The 27,064-nt window shown below is 42.0% G+C and overlaps 2 protein-coding genes and 1 pseudogene across 18 annotated transcripts in view; 2 read left to right on the forward strand and 1 right to left on the reverse strand.

Moving 5' to 3' along the window:
• The window catches only part of R3HDM1 (R3H domain containing 1), a 198,964-nt gene extending 194,897 nt beyond the window's left edge, over nucleotides 1-4,067 (reverse strand). For 11 of the 17 annotated variants that reach the window (XM_033231661.1, XM_033231657.1, XM_033231662.1 and 8 more), the window contains exon 1: nucleotides 3,886-4,066. The gene's annotated coding sequence lies outside the window, so the exon portion shown is untranslated. Of the gene's footprint in view, nucleotides 1-3,885 lie in introns of all 17 variants that reach the window. The other 6 variants (XM_033231674.1, XM_033231673.1, XM_033231672.1 and 3 more) reach the window with 2 other exon arrangements.
• Nucleotides 4,068-4,928: 861 nt separating this feature from the next.
• The window catches only part of ZRANB3 (zinc finger RANBP2-type containing 3), a 324,081-nt gene continuing 301,945 nt past the window's right edge, over nucleotides 4,929-27,064 (forward strand). Inside the window, exon 1 of the mRNA XM_033231677.1 lies at nucleotides 4,929-4,995. The gene's annotated coding sequence lies outside the window, so the exon portion shown is untranslated. The remainder of the gene's footprint in view (nucleotides 4,996-27,064) is intronic.
• LOC117095079 lies at nucleotides 4,950-26,763 on the forward strand (annotated as a pseudogene).

A 27,064-nucleotide genomic window follows, 5' to 3' on the forward strand; every position in this document is an offset into this window, starting at 1 on the left:
CTGACTTCCTTCTCTTCACAATAGCCATCTCATTCCATTTTATTTATTTATTTATTTATTTTTGAGACAAAGTCTTGCTCTGTTGCCAGGCTGGAGTGCAGTGGCCGGATCTTGGCTCACCGCAACCTCCGCCTCCCAGGTTCAAGCGATTCTCCTGACTCAGCCTCCCAAGTAGCTGGGACTACAGGCGCCCACCAACACGCCCTACTAATTTTTGTAATTTTAGTAGAGATGGGGTTTCCCCATACTGGCCAGGCTGGTCTCGAACTGCTGACCTTGTGATCTGCCTGTCTCGGCCTCCCAAAGTGCTGGGATTACAGGTGTGAGCCACCCCGCCTGGCCCTTCATTTTAGTTATCTTAAGTTATAAGAAATAAATTATCCCTATAGGCAAATGTGGTTATAAAGACAGAGTATTGATTCTGCGGTTTAGTGCTGCAATAGCTATTTGAAAATTACATTACCATTTGTTACTACGCCTCCTTGACACACTAATTCCTCAACTTATTTACAATAGAATATGGAAAGTCAATAGTGAAATTTTCTAATTCAAATAGCAATAGTATTTTACAAACCTATCAAGCCTTGTTCATCACTGTAACATTTTCCAAGAATGGGAAAAACAAAACTGCTACCAATTTTCACTACTTTATTGCTGAGAAATTAATACTAACTCAAATGGATGTAATTAGGTATACTAAAGTACCAGTTCAAAAAAAGAAAAAAAAAACCTATTACTTGCAATGCATGGCAATGCACATCTTCTGAATAATATTTGACAAAGCTCATTTCAAGTTTATACAATTTTCTATTGCTACTATCATGTAACACCTCCTTGGAGGAGCACCCATTTGTACGAGGTCCAGTGACTTGGGAGGCCCACCATATATACCTCAGCTCATTATTTTGCTTAAGGTGCAGCTTGTTTTGAACTCTGTGCATTCCTGTCAGAAAAGACTTCGTAATATAATCATCTTCGTGCTAACCTTAAATTTGTTTAACTATAGAAATTCTAAGAACACTACTATGTGTGAAGACTCAGTAAATTTTCAGAAATGCCTAGGAAGAGAAAGGAATAGCATCTCTCACGAGTTGTTTCACAGAAAAGGAACACTCAAGTGTTGATAAATAAGGAGAATTAAAAAACAGCAACAAAATTGTAGTCACATATGGTCATAACAATTTCAAATGATTTGCTTAATCTTAACTCTGTATTAAATAGTTCAAATGTCGCCTGGTAGCACAATGAATATGGATAGCATGTATATAAACTAGAGCTTGAAACATGTATCAGCTAAATAAAATTTAAAAGATATTACAATAGTTAACCACTACATGGAGTACACTATTTATTATTCCCAATAATCCATTTGAAACATATTCCACAGACACTTGCATTTTAATTCAAAGTCAAAAAAACTTCCATAAGGTAATCAAAAATAACTAGCCGCAAACTGTGCTTAAGTCACTATATAAATTAATATGCCTGTGGTACTCTTCAGTAACAGAATGTGTTCGAAGGCTGCAACAGCACCCTCAGCATATGAACAACAAACCCATTCTCTAAATATGCATGAAAATAATAAATTTAATATTTAATTGCACAAACTGTGTCAGGCTCAATGCTAGGGGATTTACATACTTTATCTCTAATTTTCTGTTTTGTTTTTAAGATGGAGTTTCATTCTTGTTGCCCAGGCTGGAGTTCAATGGCCTGATCTCCACTCACCACTGCCTCCCTCATTAAGCGATTCTCCTGCCTCAGCCTCCCGAGTAGCTGAGATTACAGGTGCCCACCACCACACGCAAGTAATTTTTTGTATTTTTAGTAGAGACAGGGTTTCTCCATGTTGGTCAGGCTGGTCTCCAACTCCCGACCTCAGGTGATCCGCCTTCCTCAGTCTCCCAAAGTGCTAGGATTACAGGTGTGAGCCACTGCGCCCGGCCGTTATTATATATTTATCTCTAATTTTCATAACTTCCTAAGTTAAGCATTATCATCCTCATTTTACAGATGAGGAAACCGAACTGAGGTTCATGGAGGGATCCAACAGCCAGGAAGAAAATGCAGACGACTCCTAAATTTTCAGCAGCTTTTCTCTATATAAATCACTCAAGATCTGAAAGTATCAATTTTATAATTTATCAATTAAATCTTAAGTTTTGGAAAATACTATGCTGGCAGCTGGCAATATACGTTACAGGAACTTTGTGGGGATCTCATGGGACTTACCTTCTAAGGCTATATATTTATTTATTTTTTTGAGACGATGTTCTGCTATACTGCCTAGGCTGGCCTTGAACTCCTGGGCTCAAGTGATCCTCTCACCTCATACTCCTGAGTAGCAGGGACTACAGGTGACTACTATATGGCTGGTAATTTTCATTTCTTAATAGATACCCAAATTTCCTCCAGGACCCGAACGTATCTATGTCAATCCTGTATCCAGGTGTACTAGCTATGGAATATAGAAGACCATTAAGCCACCATAGTCTTCTCAGACCCTGAAGAAATGATCAAAACTCAGATATTTCTTCAGAACCCAGGTTTATTCTGCCAACAAGTAAACCTCAGAAATGAGCCTAGAATTTTAACTGATTACAGGTATGTCTACCACATACTACAGAATCCATGATTTAAAGACATATTCTTCCAGGCATAAAAACAGAGTGGTATTTGAAAAGATAAGCACTCGATCAAAAGGTGATGAAGAAATCATAACAGAATGCCCTAAAAATAGCCAAATATGCCAAATTTTTAGAAATTGAGAGGTGTCCAATTATTCCTGTCAGACTGGTATCCTACTAAATACTTAGAAGATCTTGTTTCAAATATTATAAACGGGTAGACTTCCAGTTTGACTTTAACCATCTTTTCATTTAAAAGTTTTTGTCATCAGTGACATTTAAGCTAAAAAGGGTTTCTTAAAGTTACAATTAGGTAAACCATAATCATGAAGATACATATATTTAGAAAATTTTATTAGAAAAACCATTTACTGTTCATTAATCCTAATTTGGAAAGCACCTCTTCACCTTTTACTTAGTCAACTTACTATCCCAGGACAATTACACACGGAGCATGATAGTCCCAATAATTTAAGTTTCTCTATAAAAACAAGCTTAAGAGAGGCACCCTTTGGACCTAGTCACAACAACAAAACAAAACAAAACACCAAATAACTTCAAAATACACAAAGATTTGTTGGCAGCCTAAGGCTCAGTCATCAAAACGTGTGTAAATGTGATCCCGGGGGACCGTGACACGGACAATCATTCAACTTTCTTTTTAATATTCCCATTGTGCTTTTGCTGGTACCACAGGGAAAATGTGCCTACATTTCACCAACCGGTCGAGGCTGAAAATTCTCTTGGTGCAAGGCCAGGGGATGCGGCCGTGGGAGCCCGGGGCACCGGCGCCAGCCACCCGAGAGAGCAGCACCACGCTCCTGGCAGGCCTGCTGTGGCTGGCTCCCGAGTCCCTGGGGCTGCAAGAGCAGCCGCGGAGGCAGCAGCAGCAGCCATGGCAGAGACTGGGAATCTTTCCCCTGCCTCCTCCGCTAGGCCTCGAGGGGTTTGCTTTTCACATGGCCCCCGAGTGGGGGCGGTGGGCACAAGGTAGTGGCTGCAGCTGCAGCCGCAGCCGCGGGCCAGGCGAGACTGGCTCACTCGGAACCCAACCTAGCGGCGGGCTGGCAGCAGCGGGACGTCGGAAGGCCCTGGCTGGAGCGCCGACGACGCGGCGGGGAAGGCCACCTTCTCACACACCGCATCTCTCCCCTGCCTGCCTCCTTCTCCGTTAGCGCTACCGGTTGGCGGGCGGGGGAGGGGAGCGAGGCGCGTTATTCCCGGGGAGCTGGACGGGGGAGGGGAGGGCATCTCTTACCCGCGTTACTGAGGAGGAGGAGGCGGTGGTTGGAGCGCGGCGCGGCGGGGCAACGGCGGGGCTGGGTGGGTGCAAGTAAGAGTCTTACGAAAGGGAATTAACCCCATCACCAGCCCGGACACCGGCTCCAGCGGCAGCCGCGGCTGGCAGAATCCCGCCCCTTCCCACCACGCACTAGCCCCGCCTCTTCGTTCTCTTTGAGCGGCAGCCGACTACTCATAGGGTGTACGTCCCCGGAGTGACATGAGTGTTGCCCAATCACGCTTGAAAAAACTGCCTTCTCTCCACCCCTTTACCTCCTCCCAGGCCTCGGAGAGCCGTGCCAAATCTTCCTCCAACCTCAAGAGAAAAAGAACCAATCCGTGATAAGTAACCGCCCTTGAAGGGCGCAAAAGCCAACCAATGGTAAAACTAGGAGGACAGCCATTTTGCCCATTTGTAAAAGAGCTACCTTTTCCCACGAGTTGGATCCTGAGGTGAGGGAGTTTCGTGAGTTTTTACTGACTCGAGGTATTTAAAAGACAACCATATTTCCTCAGGGGGTATTCATAGTGCTTTTTAGGGGTAAAGGAAAATTATCCTCCATGTGGGGCGAAGTAAGGCATGCTGCTTAAGGGCTTGGCTCCTCCCCTTAGCGCTAACGGGTTCTGAAACGAACACCTGGTTTCTCCAGCGTTGGTGGCGGAGGGCGGGGTGATTGCTCTTTTCGACCTGGAGTGGACTACAATTCCCAATACGCTTTTCCCCTGCTCATAACCTCTCCTCCGTTCACTTGTCGCGGTGCTTGGCTGGAATTGTAGTTCCTGAGAGGTACCCATGCCGCCGCCTCAGCCAATGAAAAGGGACAGAGTTTTGAATGACTTGGAATTAAGGAGGAGAACGAGTTGTCGCGAGGCTGTACTGAGCCCTTTTCGCAACCCTAGCAGGAGAGAAATGATGATAGAAGGGTAGTCAGAAGAGTTTCCTCAAAACACCATACAGGTTTTAAATTATTAGTACGTATTTAAACTCGTCTACTTTCACGTAGTACCGTTGAACGTCACTTCCGCTTGGGGCGCACACGTCCCAAACCTGTGGCGGGAGTTGGAGATGCTGCGGCGAATACGCCAGGTGTGACTGTCTGGAAGTGGCGTGGCGGGCAAGTCGCTAGTTTCTTGCATGGGAGATAAAAAGTTGAACGGAATTTAATGGCATTTTAAGAAAGAGTGGGTGACATGGGATGGGGGTAATTCCCAGGGCCCTCATACTGTCTCCACCCGGGCCTTCAATCGCGGGCGTCTCGGCCTGCTGGCTCTTAGATTGCACGGCTAAATTTGTAGAAGGTACCTCTAATGCCTTTAGTCTTCGTGTGGTCAGTTCGAACTGTAAAGACAGGGCTCCGAAGTTCTGAACTAACTCCTCCCACATTTACAGACACATTTTTTTTTTTTTTTTGAAACGGAGTCTTGCTCTGTCGCCAGGATGGAATGCAGTGGCGGGATCTCGGCTCACTGCAACTCGCCTCCCGGGTTCACGCCATTCTCCTGTCTCAGCCTCCCGAGTACTGGGATTACAGGCGTGCACCACCACGTCTGGCTAATTTTTTTGTATTTTTAGTAGAGACGGGGTTTCACCACGTTAGCCAGGATGGTCTCGATCTCCTGACCTCGTGATCTGCCCACCTTGGCCTCCCAAAGTGCTGGGATTATAGGCGTGAGCCACCGCGCCCGGCCGCAAACACACGTCTAAAGTCAGCTTTGAAGGAAAAAGTCACATAAAAGGGCTTTTCTGTTTGAAGGATTGATAATCAAGAGTGGCCCCATCACCATTCTTTGAGTAACGACCATTTATTAAACGAGTGGCGGACAGGCGCGGTGGCTCAGGCCTGTAATCCTAGTACTTTGGGAGGCCGAGGCGGGCGGATTACTTGAGGTCAGGAATTCGAGATCAGCCTGGCCAACATGGTGAAACCCTGTGTCTACTAAAAAAACACCCACACACATTAGCGGACGTGGTGGCAGGGATCTGTAGTCCCAGCTACACGGGAGGCTGAGGCAGGAGAATCGCTTGAACTTGAGAAGTGGTTACAGTGACCCAAGATCGCGCCACTGCACTCCAGCCTGGGTGGATTTTGATCTCAAAATCAAAAACAAAAAACGTGACTACAGGGTTCCAACTATAATACACCAATGAATAAAGGCATCACTAAAAGGGTTAAGGAACTCACAGCCTAATAATCTTAGCACGGTCAGGCCCTGGTTTATGCCTCCTTCAGAGTTCAAGGGTGACTGTATAAGGTCCCCAGGAAAACTTATTGAATAAAGGAGATACAAGTTACAGAAAAGGCTTTTCCCTCCCTATGCGTGTGCCCTTTCTTCTTAAACTCTTGCCTTTATTATTTTGACTGAGACTTTCTCAGATAAATTCTAATTCAGTTTACTCCATGATTTTACTGAGATTTTCTCTTATAAATCCTCTTGTATTTATGGTATGAGCGCTTACACTGTATTGGGTACTATACCAGACTTTGTAGACAGGCTCCTTGTCCAAAAGTGGTGAGGAAGGGAGAGGCTAAACAAAATTGTAATGTCACTTACTCTTTTTATCTCTCTCTAAGTCAAGTCTTTAGTCACATTTTGTATGTTTATTTGGTCTCTTTACATTCTACCTTTGGATTAAAACAAGCACGTTTTCCTCTTTGCCTTATTTTTACTAAAGCACTAATAAATCTGTGTCCAATACTCATGAGTGATGTTTATATACAAAGTAGATGGTAAATTTTATAGTGTAATCCTGCTAGATATAGGAATGTAACCATACCTTGCAGCAAGACATTTTTGTAGATGTACCAGGCAAAGTGTTGTTTTTTGCTTTTTAATGCAATTAGGATATTCAGTGATAATTTAGCAATGCAGTCTTTTGTAGATGCTTAGTTTTTTTTTATTTGTTTGTGTCTGGAGTTCTTCCAGTGTAAATTGAGTCACTAAACAGTAACGATGGCCATCATTTTACTGAGTTTCATTTGAGCCAGAAATGATGTTTTGTGTGATAAGTACATTTTCCTTGCAACAATCTGTTAAGTCTTCTTGACATTTTTATAGTTGAAGAAAGTGAGGCTCAATGAAGTTAAATAAGAATTGTAGATGTCTGACCTGGTGGCTCACACCTGTAATCCCAGCACTTTGAGATGTCAAGGCAAGAGAATCACTTGAGTCTAGCAGTTCTGTACCAGCCTGGGCAACACAGGAAATCTCGGTCTCTACAAAAAATAAAACTAGCTGGGCTTGGTGGTGCACAGCTGTGATCCAGCTACACAGGAGGCCCAGGTGAGGGAATTGCTGGGACCTAGGAGCTCAAAGCTGCAATGGGCTGTGATTGAGCCACTGCACTCCAGCCTGGGGCAACAGAGGAGACTCTATCTCAAACAAACAAACAAACCAAAAAAAAGAGCTTTAAAGTCTGAGGCCCCTATTCAATAAATTTGAGTTGAGATTCATATCCAGGCCTGTCTGATTCCTGAACTCTTAACCACTGTTCATTTTGCCTCTCAAATTTTTATTAATCCTTCAACATGTGCCAGACACATAGTGATGAGGGAAACAAAATTTCATCCCAGGATTCTGGAGCCAGTGGTGGCAGTCACTTCCTCTTTTAAGCCATCTTTTGCCATGTACTTAATACTTAGTCCACACAGGAAAATATAAAAAAGAAAGTAAAGGTCATCTGCAATCCTATTACCTAGAGATGCCACTGTTTACACATACGTCTGTCTTTAGTTACAGATATGGACACATGTTTTATGATATAATGCTTTGCTTTTTTATATTGAAAAAACTTGCAAGAATGGGCTATGAGTATAACTGAATAGGTATCAGTATTATCATTTTTGATGGCTACTTTATTGTATAGCTGTAGCATGACCAATTCCCTGCTGATGGGTATTTACATGGTTTTCAATTAATAATTTATTTTTTATTGTGTTAAAAACACATAACACAATTTATCAACTTATTTTTTTTCTTTTTTTATTTTGAGACAGAGTCTTGCTCTGTCTCCCAGACTGGAGTACAGTGGCTCACTGCAACCTCTGCCTCCTGGGTTCAAGCGATTCTCATGTGTCAGCCTCCTGAGTAGCTGGGATTACAGGCCTGCACCACCATGCCTGGCTATTGTATTTTTAGTAGAGAGGGGGTTTCACCATGTTAGCCCACACTGGTCTCGAACTCCTGACCTCAAGTGCTCCACCCACCTCAGCCTCCCAAAGTGCTGGGATTACAGGTGTGAGCCACCGTGTCTGGCCATCTTAACCATTTTTAAGTATATAGTATGACCCTGAGTCTTCTCTGAGGCCCCACGAATGGGTGCCAGATGATTGTTGACAAAAAGAGTCAAACTCTGTAAAATATGAGGCAATTTATACTGACCCAAATATGAGTGACCATGGCCCCATGACACAGCCCTCGGGAGGACCTGAGAACATGTGCCCAAGGTGGTTGGGGTACAGCTTGGTTTTGTATTTTAGGAAGGCATGAGACATCAATCAAATACATTTAAGAAATACATTTGTAGGCCGGGCGCGGTGGCTCAAGCCTGTAATCCCAGCACTTTGGGAGGCCGAGACGGGCGGATCACAAGGTCAGGAGATCGAGACCACCCTGGCTAATACGGTGAAACCCCGTCTCTACTAAAGAATACAAAAAACTAGCCGGGCGACGAGGCGGGCGCCTGTAGTCCCAGCTACTTGGGAGGCAGAGGCAGGAGAATGGCGTAAACCCGGGAGGCGGAGCTTGCAGTGAGCTGAGATCCGGCCACCGCACTCCAGCCTGGGCGACAGAGCCAGACTCCGTCTAAAAAAAAAAAAAAAAAAAAAGAAATACATTTGTTTGGTTTAGAAAAGCAGGACAACTCAAAGTGGGGACTTCCAGGCTATAGGTAAATGTAAACATTTTCTGGTTGACAATTGGTTGAGGTTGTCTGAAGACCTGGGATTGACAGAAAGGAATGCTCAGGTTAAAAATAAAAGATTGTGGAGACCAAATTTTACTGTGCAGAGGGAGCTCTTAGATAGCAGACTGCAGAGAGAGCAGGTTGTAAATTGTGTTTTATTGGACTTAAAAGGGTGTCTGGCTCTTAGTTGATTATCTACTGGATTTGGGAAGGAAGGAAAACAAAGTGGGAAGGGGATTCGCTATAGAATATGGATTTTTCCTACAACAGGCTTTGCAGGACAATTTTAAGGTATGGCAAGGAAATATATTTTGGTGTTAAACATTTCTTCCTTGTCTCATAATGTTAGGCCAGAGTCAGATTGAAAAGTAAATCACAATATATAGGGTCAAATAAAACCTACCTAATGAGAATTTATGGTTTGTAGGGCTTGACTCCCTAGACCCCTTAGGTAGGAATTTGGTTAAGATAAAAAAAATCAGGCTGGGTGCGTTGGCTCACACCTGTAATCCCAGCACTTTGGGAGGCCGAGGCAGGCGGATTACTTGAGGTCAGGAGTTCAAGACCAGCCTGGCCAACATGGTGAAACACCATCCCTACTAAACATACAAAAATTAGCCTAGTGTGGTGGTGTGCGCCTGTAATCCCAGCTACTCAGGAGGCTGAGGCAGGAGAATGGCTTGACAGAGGCGGAGGTTGCAATGAGCCGAGATAGTGCCACTGTACTCCAGCCTGGGCGACACAGCGAGACTCCATCTCAAAAAAAAAAAAAATCAGAGCTTAGTCCGCAAGTACAATTAAATGTACCTTGTGCAATAGATCTCTAGAACTTTTTCATCTTGCAGATATGAAATTCTATGCTTACCAAACAACAACTGCATCTCCCCTGTATCCTTTGCCCTACAGCCACCATTTTATTTTTGTTTCTGAATTTGACTACGCACTTTAGATACCTCATGTAAAAGTGGAACCATGTAGTACACTATTTGACTTTTTGTGGCTAATTTATTTCAGTTTCCATAATGTCTTCAAGGTTCATCGGTGCAGAGCATGATAGGATTTCCTTTTTTTTTTTTTTTTGATACAGAGTTTTGCTCTTGTTGCCCAGGCTGGAGTGCAGTGTTGCGATCCTGGCCCACTGCAACCTCCTCTTCCTGGGTTCAAGTGATTCTCCTGTCTCACCATCTTGAGTAGCTGGGATTACAGGCATGCACCACCACGACCGGCTAATTTTTAAATTTTTGGTGGAGACAGGGTTTCGCTATTTTGGCCAGGCAGGTCTCCAACTCCTGACCTCAGGTGATCTGCCCGCCTCGGCCTCCCAAAGTGCTGGGATTACAGGCATTAGTCATTGTGCCCAGCCCAATCCTGTTTTCAGTTCTTTCGGATATATACCCAGAAGTGCGATTGCTGAACAGACTAGGTTTTATAGGTAACGCTGTCATGTGCGCTCTCTTGTATGCTTCCTTGATTATCCTTGAATCTAACCTTTTAGAAGTAGGTTTATTTAGCCACAGATACTCTGTGATTTCTAAGTTGCTCTTCAGAAAGGATGTTCCCATTTTCTTTCCTACTAATGGTGTTTGAGAGCACCCATTCCCCGTTTTACTCTTCGATCTGATCATAAACAGCGATGGCTCATTATATTTTATTTGTATCTAGTTGAATTCTATTGATGTGGAGCATCTTTCTTATGTTTATTATCCTTTGGTGTTGTCTTTTTTGAGTAGCCTTTTGCTGTCATTGTCTCTTAATTTTTTTTTTTTTTTTTTTGAGACGGAGTCTCGCTCTGTCGCCCGGGCTGGAGTGCAGTGGCTGGATCTCGTCTCACTGCAAGCTCCGCCTCCCGAGTTCACGCCATTCTCCTGCCTCAGCCTCCCGAGGAGCTGGGACTACAGGCACCCGCCACCTCGCCCGGCTAGTTTTTTGTATTTTTTAGTAGAGACGGGGTTTCACCGTGTTAGCCAGGATGGTCTCGATCTCCTTACCTCGTGATCCGCCCTCTCTGCTTCCCAAAGTGCTGGGATTACAGGCTTGAGCCACCGCGCCCGGCCGTCTCTTAATATTTTTTAAAAATTGGCCGGGCGCGGTGGCTCAAGCCTGTAATCCCAGCACTTTGGGAGGCCGAGACGGGCGGATCACGAGGTCAGGAGATCGAGACCATCCTGGCTAACACGGTGAAACCCCGTCTCTACTAAAAATTACAAAAAACTAGCCGGGCGAGGTGGCGGGCGCCTGTAGTCCCAGCTACTCGGGAGGCTGAGGCGGGAGAATGGCGTAAACCCGGGAGGCGGAGCTTGCAGTGAGCTGAGATCCGGCCACTGCACTCCAGCCTGGGCGACAGAGCGAGACTCCGTCTCAAAAAAAAAAAAAAAAAAAAAAAAAATTTTTAAAATTACTGCATAGACTGTTAATTCTTTGTCACATATTTCTCACTTCTTTACTCCCATTTTGAAATATCTTTTAATTTTTTTCTTAGAAGTTTAAATTATTTTAGTGTCCAAATCTATCCATCTTTTTTTTTCTAGCTTCTAATTTATTTGTGATGCTTAGAAATGCTTGCCCCACCCCAGATTAGTAAAAAATATTATGTATGATTAAAACTTTTTTTGTATTTTATAATTTAGCTGTAATTTTTTTGGTATAAGGAACAAAATAAAAATCTTTTTTAGGCTAAACCCAATACCATTTAGTAAATCATCTCTCCACACCCATTAATTTAAAATATCATTTTATCATATTCACAATTCTCATTTATACGTGGTTCTTTTTGGACACTGTTCTTTTTCATTGTTCTCTCTTTTCTTTGACTTGTACCATACCCATTATCTTAATTTCTGTAACTTTGTAATAATATGTTCAGGTGTCTAGAGGTAAGTTGTGCTCCCGCTCTTCTTCTTCTGTCATTTTCTTGTTATTTTCAGCTCTTCTTGTAATCTATTAGATTTTTGTCAAGTTAAAAATCTCTGCACTTTTATATTTTAACAAAATGCAAGTTTGACATTTATATAGATACCAAATGTGACTTCTTAAAGAAAGCCAAATATTTCATTTCATAGTAACAATATAGAATTTTTCATGGGTGTCATCGAGGCTCAATGGGTCATTCTATCTTTGTTAAAACATATTTCTATTATAGAATTCTACAGGCCAGTCACGGTGGCTCACTCCTGTAATCCTAGCACTTTGAGAGTCCGAGGCGGGTGGATCACCAGAGGTCAGGAGTTCAAGACCAGCCTGACCAACATGGTGAAACCACATCTCTACTAAAATAAATAAAATTAGCCAGCCGTGGTGGTGCATGCCTATAGTTCCAGCTACTCAGGAGGCTGAGGCAGGAGCTAGAACCGGGAGGCCCAGGTTGCAGTGACCTGAGATTGTGCCATTGCACTGCAGCCTGGGCAACAAGATCGAAACTCTTTGTCAAAACAAAAGAAAGAATTCGACCAAAATGGTTACAGTTTAAAAGCCCATCTTATTTTTTAAATTGTATAATCACTTTTTAAATACAGACAATTGTATTTTGTAGCTGGCTTCCAGGAGAACCTGTTAACTTCTAAATGCTTATCTCTAACTTACAACTATCCCACTGTACTTCACAACCTTCTCCAAGTACTTCAAATTCAGCATGTTCCAAATCATAGCCCATAATCTTTTTTTTTTTTTTTTTTTTTTTGAGACAGAGTCTCGCTCTGTCGCCCAGGCTGGAGTGCAGTGGCCGGATCTCAGCTCACTGCAAGCTCCGCCTCCCGGGTTTACACCATTCTCTCGCCTCAGCCTCCCGAGTAGCTGGGACTACAGGCGCCCGCCATCTCGCCCGGCTAATTTTTTGTATATTTTAGTAGAGATGGGGTTTCACCGTGTTAGCCAGGATGGTCTCGATCTCCTGACCTCGTGATCCGCCCGTCTCGGCCTCCCAAAGTGCTGGGATTACAGGCTTGAGCCACCGCGCCCGGCCATAGCCCATAATCTTTACCACTAAATCTGTTCCTTCTCTCTGTATTCTCTCATTTGTTTATTTGTTCAAGGAATATTTATTGAGCAACTACTAAAAGAGGTACTGAATAATCATGACTATAGGCTGGAGTCTGCCTAGGCTTGATTCTTTGCTGTGTCATTTATTTGTGTTACCTTGGGCAGATTAATTGACCATCTGTGTCTCAGTTTCCTTATCTATAAAACTGAGATAATAAGAATACCTACCTTAGAGGCTCTTGTGAGGATCAAATGATTTAATATATGTAAAACCCTTAAAATAGTACCTGACACATAATAAGTGTCTGTTGTTTTTTTATTAATATTGTTTCTGTTAATCAGGCTGATGCTAGGTGCTAGAGCCCTGAAATAAGACCATAAGGAAGTCTATGGTCCCTGATTTATGAAGGCATTCTAACAGAAGTGAGAGACAAAATTGCCAATTACAATAAGTATTTTAAGGAAACCAAGTGGTATGAAGGGAAATTTAGAGGAGTCCAGTTGGGAGCTATTGTGCTAATCCTGTTGAGCGGTGATGATGGCTTGGGTTTGGTGATAGCAGTGGAACTGGGGGAAAAAAAGGATAGACTTGAGATACATTAATATTTTGGGAATAATGAATAATAAGTGGATTCAACTTGGTGGTTTGGGGAAAGGGAGAAATCAGGAATGAAACCCGGTTTGAGTAACTTGCATGGTTGTACTATTTACTGAGACTACAGGGGCACACAGATTTGGTGAGAAATCAAGACTGGTTTTGGACTTTTAAGCTAAAAATGTCTGTGAGATATCCAAAGTGTCAGGTAGGTAATTAGATATAGGAGTCTAAAGCCAAGAGATTATGAATTGTATTACCTGGACTATTTGTGGTAGCCTTCTAAAAAGTTATCCCTGCCCCCACATTCATTTTTCTAAACTTGACAAAGTAATCTTTGTAAAATAGCAACCTGATTACACTTTAAAAATTGCTTCCAATTCCTTACAGAGAAAAATCCAAACTCTTAGCATGGCACTTCCTTGACTTGGCCTTTACTGCATGTCACGAGGATCTTATTCTTTAGCTATACTAAACTGCTTAGGATTTTCTAAAACTTCTTTTTTCTTTTTCTTTTGAGATGGAATCTCACTCTGTCGCCCAGGCTGGAGTGCAGTGGTGCGATCTCAGCTTGGCTTATTTCCAGGCTGGTCTTGAACTCCTGACCTCAGGTGATCTGCCTGCCTCGGCCTCCCAAAGTGCTGGGATTACCCGCGTGAGCCACTGTGCCTTGCCAGATTTTCTACAACTTTATGCCTTTGCAACTGTGGCTTCTTTCTCCCTGTTGGGGAAACCAGCCCCACACCACCCAGCAGGTACTCCAAGTCCAGCAGAGACAAAGGAATTAAAAAGAGAATAAGAGTTTAAAAGGCAGGTCCAGGGGACTGCAGCGTAGGAGTCTTGCTCAAGGCCCCAAGCTCTCGGCCTCCACCCAATTTATTGGTTTACAAACTCTTTGTTCTTAGGGCAAATGGGAGGGGTAGGAACGGAAGAGGAAAAGGATTAATCGTTCAATAAGATGTATAGCAGTGGCGGTTTCTGTGAATTTCCTCGAGCCAAGGCCTGTGTCTAAATTACTTAAGATCTTTAACTTATCGGGACTGAAATGGGTGGGAGTGGGTTTCAGGAGAAGCCAAGATGTTTGATTATACTCCACTCCTTCAAGGGAGTGTTATTTCCCCAGCAACCTGTGGCATGCCGCTGAGCTGTTATGCTCTAGGGGCATAAAAACATGAAGGCAATAAGCAGACTTCTCTCCTCAGAGGCCACCCATGGCTCCCCATGGGTGTCTCACGCAGGGGAGAAAAACTCATCTGGCACCCCAGAAACTGTCTTTCCACACTCCCTAGAATATCCTTATTGTGATTCTCTGTCTGCAGACTCCACTCTTCAAGTTTTAGCGTGAGTGGCAGTATTTAAGTAAGGTGTGCCATACCAAGCATTTTTTCTCACAAGTAAAGGCTTTTTTGATTACTTGCTACCGTATAAAGTCAGCGTTCCCTCTTATGTGTAGTGCCTTATATATATTCTACTTTCATAGCACTTATTGCATTGTGTTGTGTTATTTACAGCTGTCATTTCCCCTGGGCTTGGATGTGAAGCCATAATGGCACAAATTCATCTTTGTTTATCCAATACCTTCTGTAGTGTCCGGCACATAGGAGGTATTTTTTTTGTTTGTTTTTTTTTTTTGAGATGAAGTTTGCTCTTTGTTGCCTAGGCTGTAGTGCAGTGGCATAATCTTGGCTCATTGCAATCTCTGCCTCCTGGGTTCAAGCGATTCTCCTGTCTCAGCCTCCCAAGTAGCTGGCATTAGAGGCGCCCACCACCTTGCCTGGCTAATTTTTATACTTTTAGTAGAGATGAGGTTTCACCATGTTGGCGAGACTGGTCTCGAACTCCTGACCTCAGGTGATCTGCCTGTCTCGGCCTCCCAAAGTGCTGGGATTACAGGCGTGAGCCATCATGCCTGGCCATAATAGGTACTTCTTAAGTATTTCTTGAGTCAGTGATTTGGAGAGGCAATTGTTGTATAATGGCAAAAATTCAGCCTTTTAAGTTAGACCAACCTGAGTTCTAGGCCTAATATCACCAGTTGCTAACTTTTAAACCTTGTATAAGTTATATAACATTTCTGAATTTTTCAATTTTCTTGTCCTTAATGTGAGGATAATTACATTTATCTTTGTGAGTTGTTTTGAGAATTGCGAGAGATCTTCTAAAATTTCCTAGCATAGTGGTTTACAGAAAGAGGTCACTCAATAAGTGGGAATTATTTTATCGTTAGTCTGAAAACAGTTGCCTGTAGAAAGAAAGTTTGCAATATTCTTCCTTTTAAAGTAATTGGAGGCTGAGGTGAAAGGATTGTTTAAGGCCAGGAGTTCCAGACCAGCCTTTGCAATGTAATGAGACCCTAGTGCAACAAAAATTAAAAAAAAAAAAATCCTGGCCAAGATGGTGTAACCCCGTCTCTACTAAAAATACAAAAATTAGCCGGGCACAGTGGCAGGCACCTGTAAGCCCAGCTCCTTGGGAGGCTGAGACAGGAGAATTGCTTGAACCCAGGAGCTGGAGGTTGCAGTGAGACCAGATTGCACCACTGCACTCTAGCCTGGGTGACAGAGCGAGACTCCATCTCAAAAAAGAAAAACAAAAACAAAAAAACAATTAGCCCGGTGTGGTGGCAGATGCCTGTAGTCCAAGCTGCTTGAGGGGCTGAGGCAGGAGGTTGTATGAGCCCAGGAGTTTGAGGTTACAGAGAGCTAATATTGCACTCCTGTACTCCAGGCAGAGTGACAGAGCAAGACTTTGTCTCAAAAAAAAAAAAAATTTCATTTTTTCTCTTTGAGGTGGAGTCTTACTCTGTCGCCCAGGCTGGAGTACAATGGCATGAACTTCGCTCACTGCAACCCCGGTCTCCTGGGTTCAACCGATCTCCTGCCTCAGCCTCCCCAGTAGCTGTGATTACAGGCAAAGACCTGCCACCACGCCTGGCTAATTTTTTTATTTTTTATTTTTAGTAGAGAGGGGGTTTCGCCATGTTGGCCAGGCTGGTCTTGAACTCCTTACCTCAAATGATCCACCCTCCTCGGCCTCGCAAAGTGCTGGGATTACAGGCGTGAGCCACCGTGCCCGACCAAAAAAGAAAAAAGAATTTAAGTGGGAAAAAAAGATTTAATGAAGAGGGAGTGATTACTGATAGGTCCAGTAAGATGAAGACTGAGAATTCCTTACTGCTTGCATCCTTCCTTTTACCTCCAATTCACAGCCTTTATACATACCATATACTCTTCCAAAAACACTCTTTGATCCCTTCCTCTCTGGTTAATGTTGTTCAAGTATCAACTTTGATGTATGTATATTTAGAAGACTTCCAAACACTCTAATCTGAAAAATTAGTCCTGTTTGTATGCTCCCTTAACGCCCAGTACTTCCCCTATAGTCTTTCTTCAGAACTGCATGTAATAATATATTTACTGTTATATATCTGGAGCCTAGTGCAATGTCTGCTACATGTGAACAACCGAATACTTATTTGTTGAATGCATGAAAAAATGAAATTCAGGGAGTTGGATGATTACTTTTTATAGGATATAACTGTTTATAGGACCAGTATATTAATATTTAAAATAGATATTTTCAGTGGGCTTTAGCCCTGAAGTAGAGATGGAGCATTCATGTGATAAAAAGGGATGAAAGAGCCAAATATAGGTCTTACCTCTGCTGTTAGCTACATGATCTTGGAGTTTTATCTTTCTGGGTCTTGCTCTGTTTAGCTCACTGCAGCCTGGACCTCCCTGGCTCAAGTGATCTTTCTGCTGCTGCCTCCCAAAGTTCTGGGAGTACGAGTGTAATCATCATGCCCAAGCCAGGGTGTTTTATTTTTTTTTGATCTAAAAAAGATCATACTGTTTGCGTTCATTGTAAATTCACAGGAAGTTGTAAGAAATAACGCAGAGAGATACTGTGGACCTTTCCCTAGTTTCCTCCAGTGGTAACATCTTAGAAAACTACAGTACAACCAAGATATTGACACAGTCAAAATAGAGAACATTTCCATCCCAGGAGGATCCCTCATCTTGCCTTCTTATAGCCACAGTCACTTCTATCTCACCCCAACCTAACCACTAAGATATTATACATTTCTAAAATTTTGTCCTTTCAAGTAGGTTGTATAAAATGGAATAAAATAATAAATGGAATTAAAAATAATAAATGGACTCTCCCTGATAAACCACCTAATCCGAGGGACAGAAACAGTTTTCCCTGTCCAACAGTCAGCTCCAAATTCTCCCTCCTGAACCCTGTTATTTTGGAATTTTTGATAGCAACAAACCGAAGTAGAAAGCAAGATTAAGCAAACAAGGAGATAACATGCTGCAGTGCCTCCCAGCAGATAGATCTTCTCAGTAGGGGAAGCATCTAGAATAGCAGCTAAAAGTGTGGCATCTGACATCTATAGCCATGTGACCTGAGTTTGTGACCCAGCTCCATAACTACAAGTTACAGGACTATGGTGGCTGGCAAGATGGCTGAATAGGAACACCTCCAGTCTGCAGCTCCCAGCGAGATAACTCAGAAGGCCGGTGATTTCTGCATTTCCAACTGAGGTACTCAGTTCATCTCATTGGGACTGGTTAGATAGTGGGTGCAGCCCATGGAGGGCAAGCCAAAGCAGGGTGGGGCATTTCCTCACCTAGGAAGTGCAAGGGGTCAGGGAACTCCCTCCCTTTTAGCCAAGGGACTGTGCCATGAGGAATGGTGCATTCCAGCCCAGATACTATGCTTTTCCCATGGTCTTTGTATCCCGCAGACTAGGAGATTCCCTAGGGTACGTAAACCACCAGGGCCCTCGGTTTCAAGCACAAAACCCGGTGGCCCTTTGGGCAGACACCGAGCTAGCTGCAGGAGTTTTTTCATACCGCAGTGGCTCCTGGAACACCAGTGAGACAGAACCATTCACTACCCTGCAAAGGGGGCTGAAACTAGGGAGCCAAGTGGTCTACCTCAGCAGATCCCACCCCCAGGAGGCCAGCAAGCTAAGATCCACTGGCTTGAAATTCTCACTGCCAGCACATAGTCTGAAGTCTATCTGGGACGGGTCGAGCTTGGTGGGGGAGGGGCATTTGCCATTACTGAGGCTTGAGTAGGTGGTTTTCCCCTCACAGTGTAAACAAAGCTACTGGAAGTTTGAACTGGATGCAGAACCCATCGCAGCACACAAAGCCACTATAGCCAGACTGCCTCTCTAGATTCCTCCTTTTTGGGCAGGGCATCTCTGAAAGAAAGGCAGCAGCCCCAGTCAGGGGCTTATAGATAAAATTCCCATCTTCCTGGGACAGAGCACCTCAGGGAAGGGCTGGCTGTGGTCACAGCTTTAGCAGACTTAAACCTTCCTGCCTGTCGGCTCCAAAGACAGCTGCATGTCTCCCAGCACAGTGCTCAAGCTCTGCTAAAGGGTGGACTGTCTCCTCAAGTGAGTCCTTGACCCCTATGCCTCCTGACTGGGAGACACCTCATACGAGAGAGCTCCGGCTGGCATCTGGCAGTGCCCCTCTGGGATGAAGCTTCCAGAGGAAGGAACAGGCAGCAACCTTTGCTGTTCTGCAGCTTCTGCTGGTGATACCCAGGCAAACAGAGTCTTGAATGGACCTCTAGCAAACTCCAACAGACCTGCAGCAGAGGGGCCTGACTATTAGAAGGAAAACTAACATACAGAAAGGAGTAGCATCAATATTAACAAAAAGGACACCCATACAAAAACCCATCTGAAAGTCACCAACATCAAAGACCAAAGGTAGATAAATCCACGAAGATGAGGAAAAAGCGCAAAAAGGCTGAAAATTCCCAAAACCAGAATGCCTCTTCTCCAAAGGATCACCACTCCTCGCCGGCAAGGGAACAAAACTGGACGGAGAATGAGTTTGATGAATTGACAGAAGTAGGCTTCAGAAGGTGAGTAATAATAAACTCCTCCGAGCTTAAAGAGCATGTTCTAACCCAATGTAGGGAAGCTAAGAACTTCAAAAAAAGGTTAGAGGAAAGAGAAAAAAGAATGAAAAGAATGAACAAAGCCTCCAAGAAATATGGGACTATGTGAAAAGACCAAACCTATTTTTGATTGGTGTACCTGAAAGTGACAGGGAGAATGGAACCAAGTTGGAAAACACACTTAAGGATGTTATCCAGGAAAACTTCCCCAACCCAGCATGACAGGCCAGCATTCAAATTCAGGAAATACAGAGAACGCCACAGAGATGCTTCTTGAGAAGAGCAACCACAAGACACATAATTGTCGGATTCACCAAGGTTGAAATGAAGGAAAAAATGTTAAGGGCAGCCAGAGAGAAAGGTTGGGTTACCCGGGTAACAAAGGGAAGTTCATCAGACTAACAGCGGATCTCTCAGAAACTCTACAAGCCAGAAGAGAGCGGGGTCCAATATTCAACATTCTTAAGGAAAAAAATTTTCAACCCAGAATTTCATATCCAGCCAAACTAAGCTTCATAAGCAAAGGTGAAATAAAATCCTTTGCAGACAAGCAAATGCTGAGAGATTTTGTCACCACCAGGCCTGCCTTACAAGAGCTCCTGAGGGAAGCACTAAACATGGAAAGGAACAACTGGTACCAGCCACTGCAAAAACATACCAAATTGTAAAGACCATCAACACTATGAAGAAATTGCATCAACTAATGGACAAAATAACCGGCTAGCATCATAACGACAGGATCAGATTCACCTATAACAATATTAACCTTAAATGTAAAAGGGCTAAATGACCCAATTGAAAGACACAGACTGGCAAACTGGATAGAGTCAAGACCCGTCGGTGTGCTGTATTCGGAAGACCCATCTCACGTGCAAAGACATAGGCTCAAATAAAGGGATGGAAGAATATTTACCAAGCAAATGGAAAGCAAAAGAAAAAAGAAAAAAAATAAAAACAGGAGTTGCAATCCTAGTCTCTGGTAAAACAGACTTTAAACCAACAAGATCAAAAGAGATAAGGGCATTATATAATGGTAAAGGGATCAATGCAACAAGAAGAGATAACTATCCTAAATATATATGCACCCAATACAGGAGCACCTAGAATCATAAAGCAAGTTCTTAGAGACCTACAAAGAGACTTAGACTTCCATACAATAATAGTAGGAGATTTGGAGATTTTAACATTTCACTGTCAATATTAGACCGATTAATGAGAGGAAATTAACAAGGATATTCAGGACTTGAACTCGGCTCAGGGCCAAGCAGACCTAATAGATGTTTATAGAATTCTGCACCCCAAATAAACAGAATATACATTCTTCTCAGCATCACATCACACTTATGCTAAAATTGACCACATAATTGGAAGTAATGCACTCCTCAGCAAATGCAAAAGAACAGAAATCATAGCAAACAGTCTCTCAGACCACAGTGCAATCAAATTAGAACTCAGGGTTAAGAAACTCACTCAAAACCGCACAACTACATGGAAACTGAACAACCTGCTCCTGAATGACTGCTGGGTAAATCACGAAATGAAGGCAGAAATAAGTTCTTTGAAACCAATGGGAACAAAGACACAATGTGCCAGAATCTCTGGGACATAGCTAAAGCAGCGTTTAAAGGGAAATTTATAGCACTAAATGCCCACAGCAGAAAGCGGGAAAGATCTAAAATCGACACCCTGACATCACAAACAAATTCAAAAGCTAGCAGAAGATAAGAAATAACTAAGATCAGAGCAGAATTGAAGGAAATAGAGAACTATTAGTAGGCTACCAACCAAACAGCCCAGGACTAGACAGATTCACAGCTGAATTTGTACCAGAGGTACTAAGAGGAGCTGGTACCATTCCTTCTGAAATTATTACAAACAGTAGAAAAAGAGGGACTCCTCCCTAACTCATATTATGAGGCCAGCATCATCCTGATACCAAAACCTGGCAGAGACACAACAAAACAAGATGATTTCTGGCCAGTATCCCTGATGAACATCGATGTGAAAATATTCAATAAAATACTGGCAAACCATATCCAGCAGCACATCACAAAGCTTATCCACCAAGATCAAGTTGGCTTCATCCCTGGGATTCAAGGCTGGTTCAACATACGCAAATCAATAAATGTAATCCATCACATAAACATAACCAATGACAACACATGATTATCTCAATAGATGCAGAAAGGGCCTTCCATAAAATTCAACACCTCTTCATGCTAAAAAAAAAAACTCTCAGTAAGCTAGGTATTAATGGACTGTATCTCGAAATAGTAAGAACTATTTATGACAAACCCACATCATACTGAATGGGTAAAAGCTGAAAACATTCTCTTTGAAAACCGGCACAAAGGATGCCTTCTTTCACCACTCCTATTCAACACAGTGTGGTAGTTCTGGCCAGGGCAATCAGGCAAGAGAAAGAAATAAAAGGTATTCAGATAGGAAGAGAGGAAGTCAAATTGTCTCTGTTTGCAGATGACATGATTGTATATTTAGAAAACCCCATCATCTCAGCCCCAAATATTCCTAAACTGATAAGCAACTTCAGCAGAGTCTCAGGATACAAAATCAGTATGCAAAAATCACAAGCATTTTTATACACTAGTAATAGAGAGCCAAAACATGTGTGAACTTTCATTCACAATGGCTACAAAGAGAGTCAAATACCTAGGAATACAACTTACAATGGAGGTGAAGGATCTCTTCAAGGAGAACTACAAACCACTGCTCAAGGAAATAAGAGAGGGCACAACAAATGGAAAAACATTCCATGCTCATGGATAGGAAGAATCAATATCGTGAAAGTGGCCATACTGCCCAAAGTAACTTACAAATTCAATGCTATCTCCATCAAGCTACCTTTGACTTTCTTCACAGACTTAGAAAAAACTACTTTAAATTTCATATGAAACCAAAAAAGAGCCCACATAGCCAAGACAATCCTAGGCAAAAAGAACAAAGCTGGAGGCATCCTACTACCTGACTTCAAACTATTCTACAAGGCTACAGTAACCAAAGCAGCATGGTACTGGTACCAAAACAGATATATAGATCAGAACACAGGCCTCAGAAATAATACTACACATCTACAACCATCTGATCTTTGACAAACCTGACCAAAACAAGAAATGGGGAAAGGATTCTCTATTGATTCCATGTTTAATAAATGGTGTTGGGAAAACTGGCTAGCAGAAAACTGAAACAGGACCCCTTCCTTACACCTTATCCAAAAATTAACTCAAGATGGATTAAAGACTTAAACATAAGACCTAAAACCATAAAAACCTTAGAGGAAAACCTAGGCAATACCATTCAGGACATAGGCGTGTGCAAAGACTTCATGTTTTTGCTTTTAGTGTTATCTGAAACCATACCATAACCCAAAATTGCAAAGATTTCCTCTTGTGTTTTCCCCTTGAAGTTTTATAGTTTTAGCTGTTATGTTTTAATCTTTGTTCCATTTCAAGTTAATTTTCATATGCAGCTGAGGTGGGGGTTTAATTTCATTCTTTTATATGGACATCTAGTTGTCTCAGCACTATTTGTTGAAAAAGTTACTCTTTTCCTATTGAATCCTCTTAGCACCCTTGTCAAAACTCAATTGACTGTAAATGTAAGAGCTTGTTTCTGAACTTTCAGTTCTGTTCCATTGACCTAGCTGGTTGTCATTATGCTAGTAGTGCTACACTGTCTTGATTATTATCACTTTGTAGTAAATTTTACAACCAGGAAGTAGAAGTCTTCTAGCTTTGTTCATTTTCAAGATTGTTTTGGCTATTTTGGATTCCTTGCATTTCCATATGAATTTTAGGATCAGCTTGTCAGTGATTGAATTTTGAAAGTGTAATCAGCTGTGCATTCCTGAAATAAGCCCACTTTAGTCTTGGTGTCTTAGTCTTTTAGTTACTGCTATATTCAGTTTGCTAATATTTTGTTTACCTATGAATATGAGAGATTGTATTATGTATGTTTTTTCTTGTAATATGCTTGTGAGATTGTTTAGGCTGGCTTCACACAATGAGCTTGAAAATAATACTCCTGTCTTTGCACCAAATGGGTCAGATTTGTTTATTGTGTTCTTGAAATCATCTTTATCCTGTTAACAATTTTAATCAGCTTGCATAATCAATTACTGAAAGACATGTGTTAAACTTTTCCACTGTGGTTATAGATAGATATGGTTGTGTCAAATTTTCCTTTTATTTTTATCAGTTTTTTCTTGTATATTTATTAAGATATATTTCAAGGCTAAATTTTTCTAATAAATATTTTATCATTATAAAATGCTCTTGTTTAATTTAATAATTTTTTTTTGCCTGAAACCTATGTTATAATGTAAAGCAATACCAACTATACTTTGGCATGTATGTCTTTTTTAGTTCTTTTACTTTCAATGTTTATGAATCCTTCTATTTAAGGATATGTCTTTTAAAAGCAGCATGTAAATTTATATATATTTTAATTTAATATAGGAATCTTTTCATTTGTTTTTAGTCCATTTACATTTAATATCTTTTCTAATTTACTAATTTTTTATCTATTCTGCAGTAAATTTCATCCAATACATCCAATACATAAAAAAAAAAAAAAAATTATCTCCCCAAAGTGTATATAGTTGTCTTCACCAGCCATTTACTTGTTATTTCCAAACTAAGTCTGTAGGTAGTGTATTTTAACAATATCTGATTCTCCTCAATACAATTCTACTATTTACTTAAATGAGTCAGTGAATTCCAGTTGAATTTGCCTTGTTTTCAATTGAGTACAAAAACACTCTTGACCTAAAAGATAGAAAATAAATATTTCCTTCATTCTTTTTTTCAAGTGTTGCTTACCAAGCGAATTGCTTTGAAAATAAGTTCTACTAGATTTTGCTTTCACTAAATTTCCCTAGCCAATATTGTCATTTTGATTTTAATAACATGGTATTAAAAATTATGTATTGCTGGTGCAGACACAGTTGCGTGAGGGGTTTCTGCCATCATCAGTGCTGTGTAGCAGAGCTAGTTCCTCTCCTGCTCAGCGGCGCAGGTTTGGACATATTTGACTTTTCCCCCCCAGGTTGAATTGACCAAATCAATGGTGATGGAGAAGCCTACTCCCCTTCTGGTTGGGTGGAAATTTGTGAGACAGCATTACACACTGGTGAACCAGGCCCCAGATATGCTGCATAGATTTTATGGAAAGAACTCTTTTCATGTCCATGGGGGATTGGATTCAAATGGAAAGCCAGCAGATGCAGTCTACAGACAGAAAGAAATCCACAGGAAAGTGACGTCACAGAACTTCACCAACTGCCACACCAAGATTCTCCATGTTGATGCTTATGCTATGCTAAATGATGGTGTGATAGTCCAGGTGATGGTGCTTCTCTCTAACAACAACCAAGCTTTGAGGAGATTCATGCAGATGTTTGTACTTGCTCCTGAGGGGTCTATTGCAAATCAGTTCTATGTTCATAATGATATCTTCAGATACCAAGATGGATTTGTTACTGAGCCTCAGGAGGAGTCTGTAGAAGAAGTAGAGGAACCTGAAGAAAGACAGCAAACACCTCTGATTCTGGAACTTTCTATGATCAGGCAGTTGTCAGTAATGACATGGAAGAACATTTAGAGGAGCCAGTTGCTGAACTGGAGCCTGATCCTGAACCAGAACCAGAACAATAACATGTATCTGAAATCCAAGAGGAAAAGTTTGAGCTTGTATTAGAAGAAACTGCTCCTGAGGATGCTCAGAAGAGTTCTCCAGCACCTGCAGACATATCTCAGACAGTATAGGAAGACTTGAGGACATTTTCTTGGGCATCTGTGACCGGTAACAACCTTCCACCCATTGGAGCTGTTCCAGTTACTGGGATACCTCCTCATGTTTGTAAAGTACTAGCTTCACAGCCCTGTACAGAGTCTAAGCCTGAATCTCAGGTTCCACCACAGAGACCTCAAAGGGATCAAAGAATGCAAGAACAACGAATAAATACTCCTCCCCAAAAGACCAATCTGTGAGGCTGGTGAGCAAGGTGACATTGAACCCCGAAGAATGGTGAGACACCCTGACAGTCACCAACTCTTCATTGGCAACCTGCCTCATAAAGTAGACAAGTCAGAGCTTAAATATTTCTTTCAAAATTATGGAAACATGGTGGAGTTGCACATTAACAGTGGTGAGAAATTACCCAATTTTGATTTTGTTGTGTTTGATGATTCTGAGCCTGTTCAGAAGGTCCTTAGCAACAGGTCCATCATGTTCAGAGGTGAGGTCCGTCTAAATGTGGAAGAGAAGAAGACTCGAGCTGCCAGGGAAGGGGACCCACGAAATGATCGCCTTTGTGGACCTGGAGGCCCTTTGGGTGGGCTGGGTGGTGGAATGAGAGGCCCTCCCTGTGAAGGCATGGTACAGAAAGCAGGATTTGGAGTGGGAAGGTGGCTTGCTCCACGGCAGTGAATCTTCATGGATCTCCAGGCGGCCATACGAATTCTAGTTCCTACAGAATGGTGAATTTCTTTGACCAGCCTTTGGTATCTTGGAGTATGACCCAGTTTGTTATAAACTGCTTTAGTTAGTATAATTTTACTTATTTTGTGTGTTAATGGTGTGTGCTCCTCCCTCTCTTCCCTTTCCTGGCCTTTAGTCTTTCACTTCCAATTTTGTGGAATGATATTTTAGGAGTAATGGATTTTTAAAGAAGAAGAAAAAGAAGAAGAAAAAAAGACCAAATTTCCTTGCTTATTTTGCATGTACAGACTGGATTTTTTTTCTAACGGCCATTTCCCCAAAGGAACGTGTCTTGCGTTTTTGCTGACATTTGGTACATTTCATTCATTGGAGTGTTTCTTACTTTCTGTATTTTCAAAAGCCTGTGAGAAATACAGGATTTGATAACATTTTGAAGGCAGGAAAACCCCAAACTGTTTCTTCTTTGAGAGTCATGACCACTTTCTGGTGTGGAGAAATTGCCATTGGAAAATTTGACAATTTTGATTCTCACTGGTAATGTTTAAAAACTGAATAAAAGGAATATAATTTTTATTTTGATATAGGATCATGAAACACTTCTAAAACCTGTTTTTACAGTGGGTTTGGAAAATTTGACAATTATGATTCTGACTGGTATGTTTAAAATTTGGAAAATTTGACAATTTTGATTCTCGCTGGTATGTTTAAAAACTGAATAAAAGGAATAGAATTTTTCTTCTGATGTAGGATCACAAAACAGTTCTAAAACCTACTCTTTTTACCATTGAAATTTAAACTGTGATATAGGTTTTAAATGTCTAGAATGCAACTGGATAGGCTTTTCTTGAACTGTTAGTTTTTTTGAAGTAGAGTTTTTTGATGTTTAATTTGTATTTGTAAAAAAACAGAAGACAAAATATTCCCAAAACCCAGATAACAACCTTAACAAAACTGTTGTGCCTTCTGTTTATCTTTGATTTTAGACTTGGCAATTGTTTAAAGAAAAATAATTTTTTTTTTTTTTTTTTTGAGACGGAGTCTCGCTCTGTCACCCAGGCTGGAGTGCAGTGGCCAGATCTCAGCTCACTGCAAGCTCCGCCTCCCGGGTTCACGCCATTCTCCTGCCTCAGCCTCCCGAGTAGCTGGGACTACAGGCGCCGCCACCTCGCCCGGCTAGTTTTTTGTATTTTTAGTAGAGACGGGGTTTCACTGTGTTAGCCAGGATGGTCTTGATCTCCTGACCTCGTGATCCGCCCGTCTCGGCCTCCCAAAGTGCTGGAGCCACTGCGCCCG

This window comes from Trachypithecus francoisi, unplaced genomic scaffold (genome assembly GCF_009764315.1).
Source record: "Trachypithecus francoisi isolate TF-2019V2 unplaced genomic scaffold, Tfra_2.0 Lachesis_group13, whole genome shotgun sequence".
In the NCBI taxonomy this organism is placed as follows: Eukaryota; Metazoa; Chordata; class Mammalia; order Primates; family Cercopithecidae; genus Trachypithecus; species Trachypithecus francoisi.